Source organism: Hippopotamus amphibius, chromosome 14 (genome assembly GCF_030028045.1).
Source record: "Hippopotamus amphibius kiboko isolate mHipAmp2 chromosome 14, mHipAmp2.hap2, whole genome shotgun sequence".
In the NCBI taxonomy this organism is placed as follows: Eukaryota; Metazoa; Chordata; class Mammalia; order Artiodactyla; family Hippopotamidae; genus Hippopotamus; species Hippopotamus amphibius.
In genome coordinates, this window is record NC_080199.1 from 76,262,651 (window position 1) to 76,285,622 (window position 22,972).

General features: G+C 44.8%; 1 protein-coding gene across 2 annotated transcripts in view; it reads right to left on the reverse strand.

Moving 5' to 3' along the window:
- Positions 1-19,269, reverse strand: part of WASF3 (WASP family member 3) — a 96,437-nt gene extending 77,168 nt beyond the window's left edge. Inside the window, exon 1 of one of the 2 annotated variants that reach the window (XM_057707939.1) lies at positions 19,215-19,269. The gene's annotated coding sequence lies outside the window, so the exon portion shown is untranslated. Of the gene's footprint in view, positions 1-11,018; positions 11,250-19,214 lie in introns of those variants that run through there. The other variant, XM_057707940.1, reaches the window with a different exon arrangement.
- Positions 19,270-22,972: the final 3,703 nt, after the last annotated feature.

The following is a 22,972-nucleotide window of genomic DNA, read 5'->3' on the forward strand; positions in this document are numbered from 1 at the left end:
TATCTAGGAACTCAGTATAAAACAGATGTGGCATTTCATATCACTGGAGTAAAGATTATTCATTGAATGCTCCTGTAGCAATCCACTGTGGGGAGGAAAAATCAAATGGAGTCCTTACCTACCCCTTACACCAAAAGAAGTTCCAAATGGGACCAACAAAGAACCAGAAGAAACACAGAAGATTTTTTTTAATAATCTTGCGGCGGAGAAGGTCTTTTGAAACGTGATTGAACAACAGAAGCCAAATGTTAAACTACTGGAAAAAATTGAATATTACCTCACTACTGAAAATTCTACAAACAAAGCCAAAATTACTCATCAAATGAAGCCCCTTCAGAGCATTACAATTCTAACCATCACACACACCCAGATTCTCTGCCAACCAAGCACAGCACTCCTTCTGTCTGCGTACAATCCCAGATTACCTGGGAGATAGTTGTAGGACAATAAAAAATTAAATCTCACAGCATCCACGGAAGTGACCTCAAACCTTTCTTTCTTGCCTAGGCCCATGGAGTGAGATTTCTAGAGCACCACCCTCAGCTATGACCTCTCCTCACACTAGAAACCACCAGCCACACAATAAGCCTTTCGTTAGGCATTTGGGGCCACAGTTTAACGTCAGCAAAACATACACATGGCAAAGGAACAGGCGTGTTTTCGGAATACGCCTGCTCTGGGATGTCCAGCCTGGCTGTCGGCCTGCAGGCTCAGCAATGACAGCTCGCCTGGCTCATACCGTCTACACACACTACTGGGCGCCTGCTGAATGCCAGCTGTCACGCCAGCTCTACGATGAAAAAGGACCCGTCTTCCGCCTTCTGGAAGCTTACGATCTAACTTATTAGTCAAACAAACCATGAGGAAAGGACGTCCTCATCAACAGCAGCAACACGTGTGTCCATCTCCGTATTTCCCCGTAGGCCGAATGAAGCAAAACCACAGTTCTCTGATGTACTGCTTACGAGCAAATCACTTCTAACCACGTGGTTTTTTAAAAATTAGTTTATGGGTATAGCTAAGTGCCTCAGCCCCAAACCAGGTAATGCTCCACCCGCCGAGAGGGGGCTCCGTGCACTGGGTGGTGGGGCAGCTGCTATTCGCTCATCCGACACGCAGTTATCACATTGGCCCGGAAGCCACGAAACTGTTACTTCTTGTAAACTTCCTCCCCTTTCCCCCATCTGGGATTCCTCCAAGTTCCTATCCACTCATTCCCTTTCTTTCACGTGCAAATATTACTTGTTACAATTGCAGTTTTTGCTCACTTCTGTCAATGTTGTCAACGTTTTTCTTCATGTTCTGCTTTCCACACTGTCACCTGGGAGGATACCATGTGTTTTCTGATGGAAGTGCTGATTCAGAGGGAACCCGCTCCTCCCCACCCGCCAGGGTCTCTTCCCAGAGGCTGGACGCTCCTTCTCCTCCACGTCCTTGGCCAAAGGGCACAGGCCACGGGGAATATCAAAGGAGGGACTGTTTCCATTTTTTCCATTTACAAAGACTTTGATACAGTTCTGACTTTCTGTGAGTTTCTCTACAGGGCAATCCTGGCTTGGCAAGAGATTCCAAAACCTTTTGTCCTATGTGTACCTTCACCACACAGATACTAGCAAGTAAAATTCCTGAATAACTATCTCACGTGTTTCTTTGCCGCCCATAAATGTTCCCCAGATAACTGAACATAAAACTGAAAAATATTTTATAAGTTCCTTATTTTAATTTGAGGAAATGACTGAACTCGAGACAAATCATCCTTTTATCTGGTAATTATGAAGAAATGAATGAAATTATAAGTCAATTCCAATAAGCCGTCCTTAATAATTTCTGTAATAAATAATTCTTTGGTTAACAACCAGGGGTCTCAATACACTGCAGTGAATATATCAAACACAGATTAGGTTAACGGAGGCCACATCGTCTTAATTCCATATCCTATGACTGCTATTTCATAAAAATTATGTTCACTGCCTAGTACTGGAAATTAAAGTCACACTTGTGCCCTAGAGAAGCACTCTTAGCGAGTATTTCCCGTGAATTATAAGAAGACACCCTCATCTGCCATCCTCAGGGGTTTTCACAGCAAAGATCTTTAAAGTCGGAGATGCTTCATTTGTATTCCAGCAGAAACCGCCAGCCCTCAAGAAAAAGGACTAGGAAAAGGCCCCCCATTCTGTTAACGCCCTGGCCCCTGTGACTAAGCCATGACCAAGCCTTTGCTGTAATGCTTGCTGGACCTCCACACACCTGCAAAACCAAGGGGGATGGTAGGAGAGCACCAGAGGTACCCCTTAAAAGTTAGAGATTTAAGCAAACATTAGGCAAAAATGCAGTATCTTCCAGGTCAGAGATTCACTGCCCTGAGCCCGCAATGAACTTTCCTGAAGTGAGTCCTCGGGGCCGTTCTGAGCAGATCGCTTCCTGGAGGGCTGTGGCTTCTGCCCTCCAAACCTTTCGGGCTCCTGACGCCTGGTGCCACCGGCTCCTGCTGTCCGAGGAGACCGAGACCGTCCTGACGCAGCCTCCCAACCGCAAAGGCAAACTTCAAGAAAGCAAGAGTGGCTTCACAAGACCGTCGTGGCTTCAAGAGCGGAGAAAGGGACGTTCTACAGATGTGATACAGGAGGGTAATTTAAAGACAGCCCCAAAGCCACAGGACACCATGTTCAGGGCCACTTTTCTGAAAAACTGCTCAAAGAAATAACAAAATCAGGAAATATCAAATTCATAATTTAAAAATAGTTACTTTTTAATAGAATAAGGAATTTTTAATGAAAATACCACCTAACAGAAAACAACTCCACTTGGGATTGCGGATCCTCGGGCCCTGCCTCCCCCTCACCTGTGCCAACCCTGACCACGACCTTCCCTGCATCTTCCGTGCGCCCGTTTTGGGCACAGACAGGATAACGCCCGGTGTGCAGGAGAAAGGGCCCCTGCGGCACCAGGACCCCTCATCCTGCGTTACCCATTCCCCCGCGGCTTGAGGCCCAGGACAACGTTTCTGTGTCTCGCCCGTTAAGGAACACCATCCTCCTTGTTCCCACCCTCGCTTGTCTCTGTTGCCTCTGGAACTTGCCCCCACAGGAACCAGGACCATCTGGGTAAAAAGCCACCCTAAAGGGTTCTTGCAGACATCAAATTCGATCGTATGATGAAGACACTCAACACGCACATCACCAGACATGCACTCGTATGAGAGCTGATGCACGGGACCCCCACGAACTCGGTCCAAGCCACGGCACCTTGGTCGCTACCCTCTTTTCACTAAGACCCCAGGCGGCAAACTACTCACTGAGCGTTCATTTCTTTCTGCCCCATATTTAAACATCCACAGAGGTGCCCGGCGATGTCTTTCTTAGCGACTGATTATGCCCTCAAGGTATCGACCCTCTGAAGAGACCTAACAGCTAAGGGCGTCTAGGCTGTTCTGCCGCTTCCTCCAAGGTGTGGTCCCAAGACGCACCCACGGGTCTGAAAGTTTCTAAGGAATTTTCTTGTTGTTGCTGTTGTTCTTTATTCTCCCGACGGGCGACGTTCTGCTCTCAGTACAGAAGTCAACCCTCCATTAAGTATTCACACGCCCTCCTTTACTTCTTCCATCAACTCTGTGGGGCAGGCCTTGTTTTCTAAGACAAGGAAGTAAAGGCTCACAGCAGCTAAGAAATGGCCCCCAAACCACACGGCTGATAAACAGCAAAGCCAAGATGTGACCCCAAATCAGCCTGGCCCCACATCCTGCCCTTCACTGGTCTGCAGTTCTGTCTCATCGGCTCTGCGAGGCAACTCAGTCATCCAGCCCTGTACACGCCTCACTGTGTTCCAGAAGCAAGACAGCATTTACTGCAAGGAGGTGAAAAAGAGAAAGAAAGAAAAAAAAGAACAGAAGCATTAAATGAGCTAGAAATGAGAAATGTGCAGAAGGCATCCCTTAGATGCTGTACATCTGCTTCAGGTGAACCACAAATCTGATTCACGAACATGTGGATCAGATTTGTGGTTTTACAGAATCTGAGGTTTTACAGAATCCAGTGCCAACGAGCCACACATCTACCAACCACTCAAAGGAAGTGCCTGTACTCCTGATTCTAAGACCCGGAAGCAATTCCAGCAAACAGAGTGCACACCTGCTGACAGCCTATCCCAAAGCAGGGGCTGAACAGTCACCAAGGCACAGTCCTCTCCTCGTTCTTCAATGTGCCAAATGGCCCGTCTGTTCTGATACCAGAGCCTACCTGCCATGGAGTCAGAGCAAATGACTGTCCAGGAAAGAATCTCTAGTACGTGGTAATTAAAAAGCCAAGAAATTCTGACTGTCTTCCACTGACACTATAACTTGGGACCCCTTGCCCACAGAGCAGCCATTTTGTAACTTTTTTTTTTTTAACAAAAGTTTCATCAGAACGCCAAGCAGCTGGAAGGGAGTGACTGGTTGAAACTAGGGTGAAAGCTTCCAACCGAGATTTCTGGGTCCTAACTTCTCTGAAACTTGCCAAGTCACTCAGGACTGCTCCCTGTCCTTCTCCAACACTCACAGCTAACCCATCTCCTGCTGCTCCCGTCTACCACAATATGAATTGAAAGTTTATCCCTTACTTTCCTTCCAAAAGGAGCAATTAGCAGCAAAAGTAAAACTCAGGGTAATAAGCCTATTAAATACATACATTCTTAAACATACATACAGGAAATCTCAGCAAATTGAGAAAGTTGAAGCTAGCTGTAGCAACTTACATATAGCAACAAAGAAATACTAGTGACTAAAAAAAAGGTTATAAAACTGTGCTAGATGTAACAATGGGAGTTATTACAACATAACCTTAGGACACTGCATTTAGGGTTTATGCCTCTGGGGGAGAGGGAAGGAAAACAGATCAAGAAGCTCTGGTCAACTCCAACCTTTCTGGGTTTCTATTTATTCAGCTTTCCTAAAATGGGGTTTAACTAGCTCCTGTTCATACCCCTAACACTTCAGAAATTCTGGGAACGAAAATTTAAATGAAATTTGCCAAATCTTATGATTTACTTTAGTAGTTTCATGCGAAGACCAGGATAAATCAAATTTCACTCAATTTAGGAAAAGAAATCACATTCCATCCATCCAGACAAGCAAGGGTCCCTCATGTCAGCAGTGGCCAATGCCTGCAAAACAAACATCACCCTTAAAAATAAAAAAGAAATTCCAAAATTACCAGCAATAATTTGAGGTTGACACTAGAATTAAAGGCAGAAAAAAGAAGTCAACAAGCACCAAAATGTATTATATGAAATCCAGCGCTTCAGAAATAATATCTGAATGCTAACTGGACCAAAAGCATATGCATCTAATGCTTGGCCACGCTTACACAAAGCCCACTGAAAGTGGGATTCCATTCACCGAGGTTCTTTGAGATATTCCTGATAGAAAGAAATAGAAACTGCACAAATTGTTATGCTACAGCACTTCCGAGGAAAAAAGAACATGAAAGCCAACTTCTGAACATATTCATATTAATAAAAACCTATCCTAATACTCTTCTAAAAGGAAAAACTTAAGAGGTTATTTTTAAACGCACTCTTATACACTGGAAAGCCAAAAATACACAGTAAAAAAATGACTGGAAACAAAGGCATCTCTAATTTCCAACACCTAAGGTTTCGGAAATGCAGTCAATCTAGAAGTCACGTTTTTCAGCGTGATTCAGTTTGATTTCTTCTGGGCTCATTCGTTCCTCTCTGAGGACCACGCCTCCCCAGTGGGCAGGCTAACCATTAGGAATGCCGTCTCCTGGTGGAAAAGGGTCACCACAAGGGCATATACGACGTCTAAAGCCCACCGCGAGGTGGGGACGAGGCGGCACCAAGACACAACAAGAAGCATGGGTTTTTCTTTTCTTTCATTTTTTTTCTCCGAAAGTTCAAAGAGACAAAAAAATTATGGTAAAATTGGCAAGGAGATAATGTATGTGAGATTCTGGTGTATCTGCAAAACAACACAAAATATAAACGTCTCCTCAGCAAAAGAGAACTACTATTTTCAACCTTATTTCCTATTTTTGGCACTTCAGTTTAATGCTTGTCTGGAATCAGGCTACTTCACCTATGTAATCCATGGAACATTCAAATATTTTTATTTTATTTGTCCATCACCCAAAATGACAATAAAAGGAAAGCAAAAAAAATTATAATTAAATAATTTGCTTACAATGAATCATCACCATCCTTCCCCTTCCCTAGCTTGGATATTTACCTTTGTATTTTAATCTAGTTGCTCTCTCCTTGTTGTTTTACAGTTTCACAATAGAAAGACAGTTCCAGACAATTATTCTAAAATTCTATAATCTAAAACAGTCACATAAATAGGTACATTGATGATTTCCATCATTTCCTTTAAATTCATTTCCTTTTTTCCTCTCACTTTTTACTTACCAAACCAAATTGTTACTGAGTAACATTTTAGGCTCAGATAAGTTCTCAAATGTTTCTTTGAAAAGAAGAATGTTAGTTTTAAAACAAATGCTTTTCACCTCTCTTTAAAAAAATAAAAAATAAAACATGGTCACAAATCATTTTTCAAGTTTGAGGTTAAGTTCTACCTAGATGGTAGGAGATTAACAAAACTGACACACCTTTAAAATGACCACAAAAAAAGGAGAGCAATCACAAGTTGGTAAACCCAGGAATGAAGACTAGACATCGCTTACTAGCAACCATAACAACTTCACAAGGATTACAAGGGAATACTCTGAAGAAGCTTATGCCACCAAACCAGATGACTTACATGAAAAAGAAAATTCCTTGAAACATATAAATTAACAACACTGACTTAAAAAGAAAGAGAAGACCTGAATAAACGTATAGCAAGTTAAGAGATTGAATTAGTGATTAAAAATCTTCCCACAGAGAAAAGCTCTGGCCAAAATGACTTATACAGGTGAATATCTGCAAAGAAATCCAATCTTTCACAAATTTTTCTAGAAGAGGAAACACTTCCTAACTCATCCTATGAAACCAGTTTTACCCTGATGCCAAAGCCAGACAAAAATATCACAAGGAAACTAAAGCTCAATATCCCTTAGGAATTAGATACAAAATACTCAACAAAATATTAACAAATCAAATCTAGAAATATACAGAAAGAATTTCATACTATGAACAAATGGGATTTATCCCAGGAATGCAAAGTCAGTTTAACCTCCAAAAATCAATTAGTACAACATGTCGTGTTAATAAAAGACAAAACTACATGACTGTCTCAACAGATACAGCTTTTTCTTTCACAAAATACAACACCAATTTGTGGATAAAAACTCCCAAGAAACTAGGAATTGAAATAAATTTCCTCAACCTGATAAAGGTCACCTACAAAAACTACAACTAACATCATCCTGAATGACTGAATGCTTTCCCCTTAAAATCAGGAACAAAGCAAGAATGCCCACTCTTAGCACTTCTATTCAATACTGGAATGGAAGTTCCACCCAGTGAAGAAAGGCAAAAAAGAAAGAAGGGAGGGAGACCACCCACATGGAAAAAGTAGAATTGCCTTGCTAGTCAATTTCATGACTAGTGCGCGTCGCGATCCTATAGGTAGAACGTCCTAGGGAATCCACAATGACACTACTAGAATCAAAGACAGGTTCTACAAGGTCTCAAGATGCAAATCAGCACACCACGATCAACTGCAGTGACCACAAGGAGGAAGCACGAGGGGTTCCTCTGTGGTGACGAACGGTCCACAACTCGATGGTGGCTGCGTGACTCTATGAATCTATGTATGAGATTAAGGTGCACAGGACACAAAAGGGAGTGTGTGGACAAACTAGTGAAATCTGAGTAAGGTCTACAGATTGGACCAACATCAATGTTCTGGTCTCGATAGCGTAGTATAGTTATCCAAGATGTCACCATTGGGGGAATCTGGGTGAAGAGGGCACATGGCCTCCCTGTACTACTTCTGCAGCTTCCTGAGTCTACAACTGCCTTAAAACAAAAAGTTATTTTTTTTTTAAATCAAGTGTTTTTCTATAGAAGAGCAACAATCAAAAATGAAATTAAGATCCTCAGGTGATTTTTCTGTGCAAATTTGGGAATCACCGTCTTACACCTTTTTCGAGACAGCAAGAACAGAAGTTATCCAAGCATGTGACATACCACCATTCCAAACTACAGATCAGTAATATCCCCGAGTCTGTTTACACACTAGAAAACACTTAGAGATTGTTTAGGAATTTCAAAATCTATGCAACATACCAGACCCACTAAATCACAATTTCTGGGACTAGGACACAGGCATTAGTATTTTCTAAAAGTCCGCAGGTGAACCACTATTGTAAGAAGGAACAATATTTTTTGTTTAGAACCTCTTATAATCTAAAATTTCAAAGAGTTACTGTTCATGAGTGACACATCAATATTTACCCTATTAGAAATTAAGGCAGAAATATTTTAAATATTTATTAAATCACTGAAAAGGACAAAACTTATGTGTTAACATAAATATATCTTAAAGAAATATATTTCTTAAGACAAAATAATTATTGGCATGATTAAATTTTTGTAAGCTTTTTCAAGTCTGGTTTAAGAGAAGGCAGCTGGATGTTCATATATGCTTTCTGAATTCAAGCTGTTGTGATATGTTGTTTCGGCTGCAGCATGTGAAGACAATTCAGTCTCAAAAATGTCTCTCATTGGAAAAAAGGAGGAGTGTTTAATAGTCTTTTCAGGTAATTGTGGCTCCACCATGTTGCCTTTGAAAAACACACTGTACTCTCTGAGAGAATGAAAGTAAAGGGCAAAGATTGTCTTAGTATAATCATGAAAATAAGTATGACCTCACCGACCCCTGAAAAGGTCCTGGAGATGCCCCAGGAGTCCCCAGACCACACTTAGAGACTTGCTGGCTTAAAGTATAGAAGAAAGGAAGACTAGTAAGGTCTGACACTGTCAAGGCTTTACAGAGATAGGACTTGGCTGAAGGATGATGGGCAAGTAAGTGTAGAATCAGGGAGAAGCAGGGAAAAGCTGGCTCAAAAACCAAGTTGATTTTCACTGAAAAGATTAATACCTAAAAATGAGTCAAAGTAAAACTAGACACCAGCTGAAAAGGAGAGCTAAACATTAGCATAAATGTAATCTATAAGCTAAATCCAGGTATTAAAATTTTCCAGATTTGCCAAGGCGAAAAGAGGGTTTTTTTAATTACATTAAAAAAATTTATAATAGACAAATATGTCCCGTTCCATTTCTTTTTCTACTTAAATTTTTAAGATTTTTTTTTTCTCAGAAATATTTCACATATACAGAAAGGTTCACAGCCCCCAAAATGCACAGCTTGGAGAGTTATCACAAAGTGGACAAACCCAGGTAAGCACCGCAGACAGCATGAAACACCGTGTTGCCAACAACCTCAGAAGCGCCCCACGCGCTCCGCACAGGTATTAACCCTTTCTTCTTCCCAAAGGTAAACACTCTCCTCCCTCCTAACACCCCTTGTTAATTTTATTTAAGTGAAATCTCACAGTTATGGACTCCGTTATGTCTAGCATCTTTTGCAGAACGTTACATTTGCAAGATTATCACTGTTGTTGCACGTAGCTCAATTGTTTGCATTTCCATCACTGAATAGTGTGTGAATACACCACCATTTACTCAAGCACTCTACTGCTGATGGACGTATGGGCTGTCTCCTAACGGGGCTATACAATGCTGGTGTGAACACCACCATACACAAATCTTGGTAGTCATGCATTTGTGCTGTGTGTATATACACCTAGAAGAGAGATTCTGGCTCATAAGGCATGTGCATCCTCAGCTTTCGTCCACAACGCGGGTCAATTCTCCAACATGTTTGTGCCATACACATCCATCGGTCAGGGATATGAGTGCCTGCTGCCCCATGTTCTCCACACTACAGGCAGCTGGTATTTTCTATTGTAGCCAATCTGATGACTCTACAGCGGTATCTCAGGATTATTTCAATCTGCACTTCCTGATTCCTAATGAGTTTAAGCTTCTTCTCATGTTTGCTGGCCATTTGTATGTCTGCATATTTGTATATTTGTAAAGTGCTTGTTCAAACCTCTCACTCATTTTCCTGTTGGATTATCTGGCTTTTTGATTTCTCCTAGTTCTTAAAATTTTCAAGCTAGGAGTCACGTCAGTTCCCATGTGATTCAAACATTCTCTTCCAGCCTATGGATCACATTTTTAGTCATAATGGTATATTTTAATAAGCAGAAATTCTTAATTTAGTTCAATTTAGCATCTGGTCATTTATGGTCAGGGCTTTCTGGTTAAGACCTTTTTCCCTACTCTAGGCCAAGAAGCTATCCTCTATTATTTTTTACCTTTCTTCTTTAGCTCTACAGTCTGTCTGGCATTGATTTTTGTGTATGTTATAAAGTAGGGGTCAAATGTCATTTATGGACAGCCATATCAAGGATAACACACCAATTATTCTAAAGACCATCCTTTCTAAACTATTTTGCACTTAACATAATCAAGTGTCTACACATTTGCTTCTATTTCAGGGCTTTCTGTTCAGTTCATTAATCTGTCTGCCCACATTTGTGCCAATACTGCACTGTCTGGAATATTATGACTTTATAAACTCTTGATATCTGGTAAGTCCTGCCACCTGCTGTTCTTCCAGGGTGTCTTGAAATTCTTTGCCCTCTACATTCATATAAATTCTAGAAACAAACAGTCAACTTCCACCCCCTAAAATTTTTTCATGCTATGCATCAGGGTTGAATAGAATTTACATCAATTTAGGGAGAACAGACATCTCTATAATATTTAGTCCTTCATTCCATGAACATGGTATATTCCTTCTTTACTTACCTGTCCTTAAATTCTCTAAATATTTTACGGTTTCCTACGTAAAAGCATCGCAAATTTCTTGCCAGTTGTATTCCTATATGTGCAGACCTTTAATGCTATTATAAATAGTACCTTTATTAACTTCATTTTCTAATTGTTTATGGCTATAGAGAATCTAACAACCATGCTAAACACACATCTTAAGTCTAGTAACTTACACAGATTCTTTTGGATGTTTCCACATACACAACAGTTTTGCCTGCATATATTAAATTTTTTTCTTCTCTTCCAGCTCATATCCTTTATTTCTTTTTCTTATCTTACTGCACTGGAAAGAACCTACAAATAACACAGAATAAATGTGGTAATAACAAGCATCCCTATCTCATTCCCAATTTCAGAAGATAACTTCCCATTCTTTCACCATTAATATGATATCTGCTGTAAGTTTTCTTATACTCTTCCCAGTTTGCTTTAAAGTTTTTCATCATGAATAGATATTAAATTTTAGTGTTTCCAGCATCTAATGATGATTGGATAGTTTTTTTCTCCTTCATTAATACTGTGAGATACACTGGATTTTGAATGCTAAATCAACACTGCATTCTAGAATAAACTACTCATGATGTATTATCCTTCTATATTGATAGATCTACTTGTTATTTTTTAGGATCTTTGCAAGGATGTTCATGAGTGAGATTGTCACATGATTTTTTTCTCTTGTAACATCCTTCACAATATTAGATATTAAGATTATGCTGGCCCGGGAGGACTTCCAGGCTCAGAGGATTTTGTCCACTTGATTCCAAATCTCCCCATACATCCTCCCTCCAAAATATCTATAAGGAGAGCAAAAAATTCACATATGACCCCTGCCTTCCAGCATTAATACAGGAGGCAGAATACAATAGCTTTCAAATTACCTGTAAGGGGAATAAACTGAATTCCAACAGAGCTTCCAACACACACCACTGCAAACCTAGAGATGCTTCTCATGCTGAGTCACTGCCGCCGTGCATCACCTAAGTGAGCCCACTGCATCTAAAACCCCGACCTGGGAGGCTCACATGTCGCTGCAAGTACAGGTTTCGTTGTTTTAATTCCTGACCCTCGCGTAGTTTTGATTCTCATTATTTACAAACAGCTTCATTATTATAAGTATTTCCTATAAATTAATTCAAATCTTCACTTAATGGGGGACAAGAGAGACAAGCCCCCACTGTTTATGTCCAATAAAATCATAAGTATCTCAAACAATGTGTACGTGGACAAAGTACACATTCCATTTAAACAAAACTGTACTTGGAACTTTCACGGATACACAGTTGATCTAAGTTACATCAGTGTCCAAAAGGAGAAAAAATGCTGAGTAAATATTAAAATGCAGGGCAATATCATTTGTCTCAAGCGAAACTTGACAATCATTAGCAATCAAATAGCCTAAGATATAAAGCCACAAACTTCTCAACTGCATAGCAGAAAAAGTAGCCATAAATGTAGCTTAAAAGAAAAATTCTGTTCTAAACCCTTTAATGCCTAACCCCTAATACAATTCTTTCAAATAAGGCCCTGAGGTTTTGTCATGTCCATAGTTTTTCTTTGGAGGGGTAGTGTGGAAGGAGCTGGACGTATTAGAAATGGAAGAAGTTTTTAATCAGCCTACGTGACGCAATGGACGAACAGTGCAGAAGCTGTGCATTTTTAATTACGGCTCAGGTAAGGACTTCATTATCGTTTTTAAGCCCTGTAACCATTCAAAATTACAATGTCAACTTTCAAAAAGGAGTAACGTTTTAATAATCTTCCTCCCTGGGCTATCTCAAAGAACAATTCCCACCTTCAGTCAAGTCTTTGGAAACGCAGTTGTTTGCAGTGTGTAATTAAGATCTGAAGACAGGTGACTGGGGAATTTGGGGGTTTCTGTGTATTGCTGGTTTTTAAATCAATAACCAAGGTAGTTTAGTCTAAAAATGGGAGACAAGTCCTACGGAAAACCAAGAACCAAGATTTGTTTTAAATCTGCAGGGTTGGTTATAAAACAAATTTGTTTTTCTATTTCTATTGAAATAGATGAATGTCCTATGTTGAAAAATTACAATCATGCCCCCCAGATTAAGATCTTACTTTGCAGAGATGGAAAGAGAGCCTGTTCCTCCCCTTGCTAGGCTGTGGACAGTCTCTGGCAGGATGAGACCAACAGGACACACTCTGCTCCCTCACTCTCCTTGCAACTCTCCAGTTAATGTCATCCTCCCTCTGGACTAGATACTCTGCTCCCTCAGTGATCAGACACTATTCCTTCCATGCACCACAGGGAGTAATTTAAATCCATAAGCATCTTCATAAGCATTCATTCTAACCTGAGAAAAGAATACCACCCAGCAAAGAGTTACAAAGTCAACTCAAAGCTGAAATCTGCCTGGGTAATTCCCTAACACAGGACTACAGAACGAAACAGGAGAAAACGAAAAACCCCCGTGTCATACACATACTTTGAGGAGCTGAAAAAATAAGTGTGACATCAGTAGGGCAAAATGACTCAGATCAAGTTTTGAAAATTATATAGTAGGGGTAGTGTTCTGTTTAGGTCATGAATCAAAATTCATGAGGTATTCAGGCAATGAAAAAATATTTGTTGAGGCTCTTCTATGTGCAAAGAATACACTATTTCATCCATTTAGCTGATGAAATATGGTCACATGGGTTCTGGTTCACAATCACATCCATACTTTCATGCTGCAACAGAATTTCACCGAACTGCTCAAGTGCACAAAATGGGTACCAGCACTCAGTGAGGGGATGCTATGAGATGAACGAAAATGCAGCTGTCGCAGTAGGCAATGACATCTCTGGATTGTACTGGAGCACAACTTTTACAGGTCCAGTAAGGGTTTCAGAAATCAGAAGTACTTAGAGAACAAAGGTCACATCGGCTGGGGGAAGATGGGTGGAGACAATGAGTGTCATCGGGAGCTAAGGTTATGACCTAACGAGGTCTCTACCTGAGGTTATTCGACAAACCTGGACATACCTACTAAGACACCACACTGTCTGGGTCCTGCCCACGAGGCGTTTAGAGTCGGTAAGAAAACTGACCCTCTGCCTTGCCTCTCTAGCTTTTGAGGACTGGAGCTTGGCTGTATGGACAGTCATCACCGCCAACCAGCATGATACACAGGAGGCATTCGAACACGTGTGGACCTCCTGAGAAGAACCAGAAAGCAAACTAAGAGAAAACCATTAAAAACAAATAAAACATTGAAAAAGTTCAAGAATATATTAATACGACTGAAAACATCTTTAGATTAATTTCAAGACCATTGTTCCAGAAGGTCAGAGGGCACCCTAACAACAGGCGCAAGACAAAACCTCACTCGCACAAAGGTGAGAAATGATCCCAGATGTGGCACTCAGAGTCAAGGTCCAGAGGCTGTAGCAGACCTGAAAGGTGGGAAAATACCCTGAAATGTCTGGGATGTTTAAAATTAAAAAAAAAAAAAAAAGTCAACAGAAGCAAAGAGCTGGGGCTTCCCTGGCGGTCTAGTGGTTAAGACTTTGCCTTCCAAATGGTTAAGACTTTGCCTTCCAATGCGTGGGGGAGGGGGGGGGGGGTGCAGATTGGATAAGATCCCACATGCCTCCTGGCCAAGAGACCAAAACAAAAAACAGAAGCAATATTGTAACAAATTCAATAAAGACTAAAAAAAAAAAAAAAAACAGCAAAGCCTTAACCTCAAAGAGAAGAGGCACAGGTCCAGGGAAGAAGAAACAGAACAGAGTGGCTCCAAAGATCAGGGGTGAAATCTGAGTACCCAAAACACTCTCATCTGGGGACACCTATTAAGTTAGGAGCATGGGCTCTGACACAAAACAAACAAGACTGGCCTTGAGGTAAGCGGCTGAGAAAGCACCTCCAGGACAGGGCAGCAACAGCGAGGTCATCACGGACAATGTGACCCCCCCCAACCAGAGGACAACAGGCCCTGGAAAGACAAGGCTGTGCAGTGACAAACCTACCCTTAGAAGCACTACCCACCCTAGGAACAGCATGCCCTAAAAGGAAAACAGCATCTTAAAAAGAGTGTTTTTAATAAGAGAAAATAAAGTCCCTGTTAAAAAAAATTCCACCCTGCACCAGATGTTCCTCTTTAGTGAATGCCCGTCTCTCCTCCTCAAAATCCAGCCTCCCCTGACTGACTTCAACCCCTTAGCACCGTCACCCTTAATCCACGGCAATAACACTCCCCCGAGATGCCTCTTGGCAAAATCAGTAATTATATCCTACGGCTACATCCAATGGAAACTAAAACCACCACCTAAAGGGGTTTCTGTCTAGCACCCTCTCCCTCTTGGTCCTTTAACATGCGCAAACCCCTCCATTAAAAAAGAAAATAGATCTGCCTTCACCCACTGTCCTCTGTCACCTTCAGCACTGCCACACTTCCTGGCCCCCGCTCACTAGGAAACCCTCGTACAAACCAGATGTCTCGCTCCCGTCCCCATCACTGTGTCATCACTGCCATCACGTGTTACAACAACCTGGCCGTTATCATCCCTCTTTATTGAGGTTTTCCTGGACCATGGCTTCCCAGACACCCATCCTTTCAGTCTCAATGTGGGAGCCTGTCTTTTAAACACAAGAGTCCTTCAGATCCCACTCTCTCCACTCCTTTTCTCTACACATGCTCTACATAAGCTTCTTGAATACCCTGATCTACTCCACAGCCGCCAGTAACAAATACAAAGGTGCAGGTTCCAGAACTTTCTCTCTTCACTGCACCTGTTCACTCAGCCCTGAATTCAAGGAGAAATGCCTACTGAGTAATAGATTCACACGTGCAAATAACAAGTATCTATGTCCTAGCAACTTAATACCCATTTGAAAACAGCACACTTCAATTGAGAGAAAATGAGTATTTCACTTCGCGCTCAAATAAAACAGGAACAGCATGTGTGCACATGTGGAGCAGCTCACAATTCCTCACGCCTGTAGTCAGACTGGATACCACCTCCCCCATTCCCTGGTCCACACTGATTTGCACGCAGAAAAGCAACCAGTGAAACCCCAGCTTTGCAAAGATGACATCAGCAGCAGGAAGGTGGCGCAAGCTCCGGCAGAAACGGTCCACTAGTCTGAGCAGGCAGGGGCCTCCGGGCTGACAGGTGTTTGCACTGCTGAGTGTCCTTCAACAACTTAATACCCTGCGGTCTCCCCACGAGTTCCCTGTGGCAAATGGTTTGGGAACCGGTGCTGAGAACTCACACATGGGTCTCCAGTCCAGACACCTCCCAATATCCGGATCCCAATGCAGCCACTGACCACTGCGTCCCGCAGGCACCTTGAACTTGACAAGGGCAGCATCTTTCCCTGCTGCTGCGCGTCCTGGTGCCTAAGGACAGCACCGGCATCCACCAGTCGGCAGCCAGAACCCGACACTGCCCTGTCCCCTCCCTCTCCCAACACGCAGGCAGGCACCGGCATGCAATCCACAGCCCCGTCCTAACCTCCAGCCGTGCCCCGCTGTCCAGTCTCCAAGGGCACACCTGACCGTGTCCTTCCTCTGCTCAGAATTCTTCAGCCATTTCCTGTCACCCACAGAGGAGGCCAGACTCCTCCGAACAGGCCTCACAGGGCCCTAGAGGCCTGGTCCGGCCACTCCTCCTGCCCCATGGGTCCGTCCCCCTGCCCTGCCCTCCCCCACAGGCCACCCTAACCTGGGCTTTAGCTGCTCCAGTGCCCCGTGCCCCCCACAGGCTATGTACTCTCTCTCCTTCCCTCCCTGCCATTCAGAGGGCCCATTCACTCTGCGCTGGGAGCAGCAGCCCCCGGGGCCCCGACAGCGCAGCACCCGGAGCCCATCCGCGGCCCACAGAGGCACCCGCCTCGTTCCCCTGCCCTGTGTCCCCAGAGCACGCCGTGAGCCCCGGCGTCCGCTGAGTGAGTCCAGCAGGCGAGTGAGAGGGCCCGGCCGCTCACGGGGCCCCCGGCACCGGCTCTGCCTCCGCATCCCCGCGCGCACGGGAACCAGGAACATCCTCAGGGCGCTCGTCTCTCCCGTCTGCAGTCCCAGCGTTAAAGTAGTGCCCGGTACTTCGCAGGCAGCCACTAAAGGGTTTCTGAATAAAAAAGGTGACTACCCCATGGTATTCAGTGCAGTCACCCCCAGAGAAACAAACAGGACTAGGCGCGGGCAGCAGTAGCAGGAGGGAAGGCGAACCCGGACTCTCTGCTCCACTCATCTCTACAGTGATATTCAATTCACTTTACAACATGCATTATTTTCCTATCGCTGGTCTACGATACTCCTGCACTCCCAGCCTAAAATGAAGTCGGGGGTCAAGAACCAGCCCTGGAGAGGCACGCACGGGTCCAAATGCCGAGAGCAGCTCCGGAGAACACCTGACCTTAAGGAGGACAGACTGAGAGGGAAGACCGAAAAGAGAAGTCGAGCATTTTCCGTCTGTCCAGCCATGTGGGGGCGCTTCCAAGAAAATATAAGGAAAGACAGCAGCCTATGAGAAAACACAACGTCGAATATTCTTCAGAGAAAGTTCTGGGAACTGTAAAAGACCATCAGCAGTGGCCCACGCGCTCAGACAACTCTTTGAATACTTACAAAAGGTAACTGTTTCAATCAAAACATTCCCAAAGCCAGAAGGTTACCTGCCACACCCAAGTTTCCACGGGAAGGGTAAGACACCTCTACAAGGACACACTGAGAAAAGATGGCAGGCTACAACGTGGGCAGGACCACTCAGCAAACTGTGTTTTTCCAGACTTTATTCTCAGAATTTGTGAAAATGGTGTAGCACATCATTGCCTACTAGGTCATAAATCTGAGGCACACAGAGAAAACAATGCTATAATGCGACTTCACGTCAGCAACCAGAAATGCACGAACAATTTTTATAAGTAGATAGTTCTATTACAAGCTTCTTTTCACTGTTTCAAGAGACTACAGGTCAGACGATAACTATATAAAGCCAATCAAACTTTCCAAGCTAGTGAGCTTGAAACATCTGAAAAGACACAACTCTCATGAATATCAATTAAGAAGGTCTTTAAAAATGAAGAAAAATGAGTACGACGTGGACGCTCTTAGGAAGCAGACCAGACACACAATGAGAACTGCCTATGGGAAAGGCCAAACCCGGCTTTCTTTTGTTTAACCTCTCAAGTAGATAAAAGAACTAGCTTTAAAGAATCTCTGCATTGTTCCACTGCTAGAAAAGGAACGTTGGGTAAAAACACAAACAAAAAGAAGCAACCAGCGTTCAGTAGAATTTGCCCTAGAGGCAACAGAAAAGTCAATCAATTATAACACTTTGAACCTAGTTTTGATAGAGAAGCAGACATTTTAAGTTTTAGACAAACCTCATTTTTTAAGACGCAAAACATTTCTAAAGGCTGGCTCCTCCCCTTAAAAAAAACGTGGGTTCCAGTTCTTAAGTTAATCTTTCATGGCCCACGATGCATTTGATCTGAAGAGCTTCAAAGCAAAAACGGGCCTTTTTAATGGACGGTTGTTAAAAACTTAATAATTACTGCTGGTAGTAACTGCGAATTTAAAATTCATTCCTAAATGAGAACGAATTCCTCTTCCGCCCAACAGCAGCTAAGAACTGAGATGCTCCATTCATCCCCAAGCCCACGGCTGAGTTTCTTAATAATTAAGAACTCTGCTCTCCACCAGGGAACTCTCGCTTGCAGAGAAGCTGAAGCAAGAAGAAATCGCCATTGCCCGCGAGCACCGCACACGGAGAGGCAAAGGCTCTCCCCTCGCCGAAGCCCCGGCGCGGCGGCGGCGCGACAGCCGGGCCCCGCGGGGAGAGCCTCCCGGGAGGACGCATCCCGGCCCGGCGGCCCCGGCGCGCGCCCCGTCCCCGCGCCCCGCCTCGCGCCGCTCGCGGGCGGCCGACCCCTTCCCGGCCCCCGGAGCCCGGCCCGGCTGCCGAGGCCGAGACCAGGGCCGGGACCCCGGGCGCCCGCCGCCCCGGGGGGGACAGCGGGCGCGGGGAGGGCCGAGCCGAGGGGAGCGGGCCGGACCCGGGCGGCGGGCACGCGGGGACCGGGCCAGGTGCGGCGAGGGCGCGCGCAGCCCGGAGGGCCGAGGCCCGGGCGCCTGCCCCGCAGCCGGGCGGCGGGCACCGGGGCCGAGGGCCGGGGAAGGGGGGGGGGCGGCGCGGACGAGCACGGCGCCGGGCCGCGCGGCGGCGGCGGGGAGGCGGGGAGGATGCGCCGGGCTGCGGGGCGGGCGCGGCCGCAGCGGGCCCCGCCGCCCGCCCGAGCGCCCGGGCGATGCAGCAAGTTCACTTGGCTGCGGGGCAGCCGCCCAGCCCGGCCCGGCCCGGCGCCGAGCAGGGCAGGGGTCAAGGCCGCGACGCGCAGCCGGCCGGCCGCCGCCCGCACTCACCGGTCCGCGGTCCCGCCGCCGGCGCCCGCGCCGCGCTCCCAGCTCCATGGTCCCGCCGCGCCCCCGCCCCGCACCGCCCGCACCGCCCCGCACGCAGCGGCGCCCGAGACGCCGCCTCCGGCCCGGCCACGGCCGCGGCCACGCCCCCTCCCGGCGGGGGGTCCGGCCGGAGCGCTCGGTGGGGGGGGACCCGGAGCCGGCTCCACCAACCGGGGCCCGCTCGCCGGCCGCTGCCCCTGGATTGGCGAGCGCCTCGGCCAATGGGGGCGCGGCAAGAGCGAGGCGCGTCGGCGCCGGGGGGCGGGGGGTTGCGCAGAAGGCGGCTCGCACCCTCCGTCCTCCGCCCCCGGCTGGGGACGAGGCTTCGGCCGGAGTGCCTCCCGGAGTGGACAGGGAGGGACTCTTTGGGCAGCGTTTCGCCCCGGGCCGCGCATCCCCTCCGCTTGCGGAGTACCCGCCGCAGTCCCTTTGGGCTTCCACCCATGCCCTGACCTTACCTGGGTTTGCGGGCCCTTGGAAGCGGAGGTCCGTCTGCCTGTGTGCAGCAGACTTGAGGGCTGGCCGCGGGAGAGGATTACAGCCGTGCCCTTGGGCGGTCTTAACGCCCTTCTCAGATCCGTTACTGTTCTGCCTGCAGAATCTCCTCCTCTCCCTCTGCAGATTCTTCCCTTCTTAGTCCCCCACCTCCAGTCTCCTTCCACCCAGATGTGAGAGAATCCGCAATACCTATTAAACGCAGGACATGTCTGAAACTACCCAGCCCAGCCCCCTGACAGTGGAACTTGATTGATGACTCAGGGGTAAGCTTAAGGAAAGGAGGGAGAAGGAAAAGGAAGGAAAGGAAGACAAGGGAAAAAAAGAAAAAAAAAAAGCCAAGTATATTCTCCTAGGTCCCGAAGGAAAGGGGTTTAAAAACATCAAACAGAAATGTTACCTATATTTTACTTGCATGCTTTTATTCTTTTATGATTTACCAGTGAGATCACTAAATTGAGAAACTTTTGACAAATTAGTTCAAATCCCAATAAAGGGTCCTAGAAAAACCAACTCAGGTTGTCTTTATAGACATGTGATAGCTACCCATGTGATAACATCCAGCTCCGAACAGCAACTGCATGCTAGGGGAAATGCACAGCAGCTGATACCAATTTTAGCGAAGTTGCAGCGCCAGAAATACAGAAGAAAAGGCATGCATCCCTCTCCATGTGTAATCTATTAACCTACATTACTTCCAAAGGAAGGGTTTTAAAATCTCTATTTTAAGGTGACATATATCTAGTTTCCATATCATGTCAATATGAAATATTCTGGTCATTAATAACAAACAGGATTTTCATGAATTATTACACTGCTCTGTATTTGAAATAGTGATACTAGGGTGATAAATTTCTGCTGAATTCAAAGCTGAATTGTCATTCAAGGTAAAATGGCTTTCCTTCATCTTGTCTTCATTTACCCAGGGGAATAGCTTCCAGGTCTATATTTAGGTCATTGATTTAGAATTCAAAATTATGAGGGTGTAGGACACCCAGAGCACGTTTTCAGGGTTGCTAATCACATTTCTCTTGTTTCTCAATGAACTTATATGCACTGCTGCTACTCCTAGTTTACATGACTATTAGCCCTTAATTGTACTGTACTGAAGTGTTCAGGGTCATTTCATATAGATGGGTCTTATCTCTAATTAGATGGTAAGTTCCATGAGGGTAAGGCACTTATTTTATACTCCTTTCCACTGCCAATAATGTCTGGTGCAGTGCCAAACATGTAGTAAATATAACCCTACCCTTAGTATCGTGACCATAATATAGAGAATTTTCTTTAAATATAGTACTTCTATGGGCCAATCCTTTAAATAAAATTGTTCAGAGCAGTTTCCTTAAGGGGCTAATATTTCACACTTAACAGAGCTTGAAAAATGTTGCCAAATCAGGAAGTGAATTGGTTCCCTGTAACAGAAACTTGAGTAAAGTGCATGGGGGGGGGGGGTCTTCTTACCACGTGGCAGGAAGTCTGGAGACAGCAGGAAGCCTCTGCAGTATCTCCTGGTGTCAGTGTATCTCAGGCTCCTTCTCCCCATTGGCTCTGCTGTCCTTGACAGGTGACTTTGTCTTCCTCTCACAAGAGGGCTGCTCCCCTTCTGGACATTGTATCGTATTCTGGAAAACGGGAGGGGATGGGGTAAAGGACTAAGATCAAAGAGATGGTGCCAACTGACCCTTCCCCTAACAACCTTCTTGGGAAGCCCTGACCAGCACCTTCTGCTTGCTTCTTATCGGCCAGACCTGTGTCTCACTGACCACCCCTAAATGCCGAAGAGCCTGAAATACTAAGTAATTTAAGCCCAAGACCTTGTCTGCACGAATGCCAGGGTTCTGTTAGTAAGAGAAAAGGGGAATGCAGTTTCTTCCATAGTTGCCGAATAAATGGCATTCTTTATTCCCTCACTCTATTTATTTATTCATGAGATGACCCACTTAAAAAAACAAACCATTCAAATCTCAATAAGAAAACAACCCAGTTTAAAAATGAGCAAAAGATCTGAAGAGATGCCTCACCAGGTAGAGATGGCAACATTCAGATGGCAGTAAGCATCCCATGGCGGAGAATTGCAAGTTAAAAACAACGAAATGCCACAACATACCTTCTAGAACAGCTAACCTCCAAAAAGCTGATAATACCAAATGCTGGTGAGGACGGGGAGCACCTGCAATGCTCATTCACTGCTGGTGGGAATGAAAACGGTGCAGCTGCTTTGGAAGACAGCATGGCAGGGTCTTACCATACAATCTGGCAGTCGAGCTCTTTGGTATTGACCCCAATGAGCTGAAAACGTAGGTCCACACAAAAACCTGCATCCAAATGTTTGTTTATAATTGCCAAACACTGGAAGCAACCAAGATGTCCTTCAGTAGGTTAATGGGTGAACAAACTGGTACAACCAGACAACAGGATGTTATTCAACAATACAAAGACATGAGCTATCAAGCCACGGAAAGACACAGAGGGATCTGAACTATATGTGGCTAAATGAGAGCGGTCAGGCTGTACACAATGTGACTGCAACTATAAGACCTTCTGGAAAAGGCAAAGCTAAGGGGACAGCAAGACGAAGATCGGTGGTCGCCAGGGGTCAGGAGGAGGGAGGGATGTACAGGCAGAACACAGAGGATTTCTGGGGCAGTAAGACTGCTCTGTATGATATTATAGCGGTGGACACGTCATTATAGTTATGTCAAAATCCATAGAATGTACAACCTAATGTATAACACAAAATCGGACCGTCATGTAAACTATGGACTTTAATAAAAATGAATCAGTATTGGTTGATTCATTGCAACCACACTAAAAGAAGATGTTAATCATACTAGAAACCATGTGAGGGGGTAGCGGGGTTGGGGGTGGGGGGGTATGGACCTCTGTGTACTATCTGCCCAATTATTCTGTTACTCTAAAACTGTACTAAAAATTAGTCTGTTAATCATTTTTTTAAAAAGGAAACATAGTTACCAATGATGTCAACACAATGATGTTACCATAATAAAGGAAAAAAGTTCGCTGTGGAGGAGTCAGCTTTGTTTTATTTGTGGACCTTGAAGACATGCACAGGCGATCCTGTTGCTCTTCAGCTATTGCTAAGTCTTAAAAAAATCCTTCACGTACAATTTCTTTTTCGTTTTAGTTCTGGGTAAAAGATTCACCAATTGTCTGCACACCACCACGATTCTTCTTTCATCTTTCTCAGTCTTTCTCTTCCT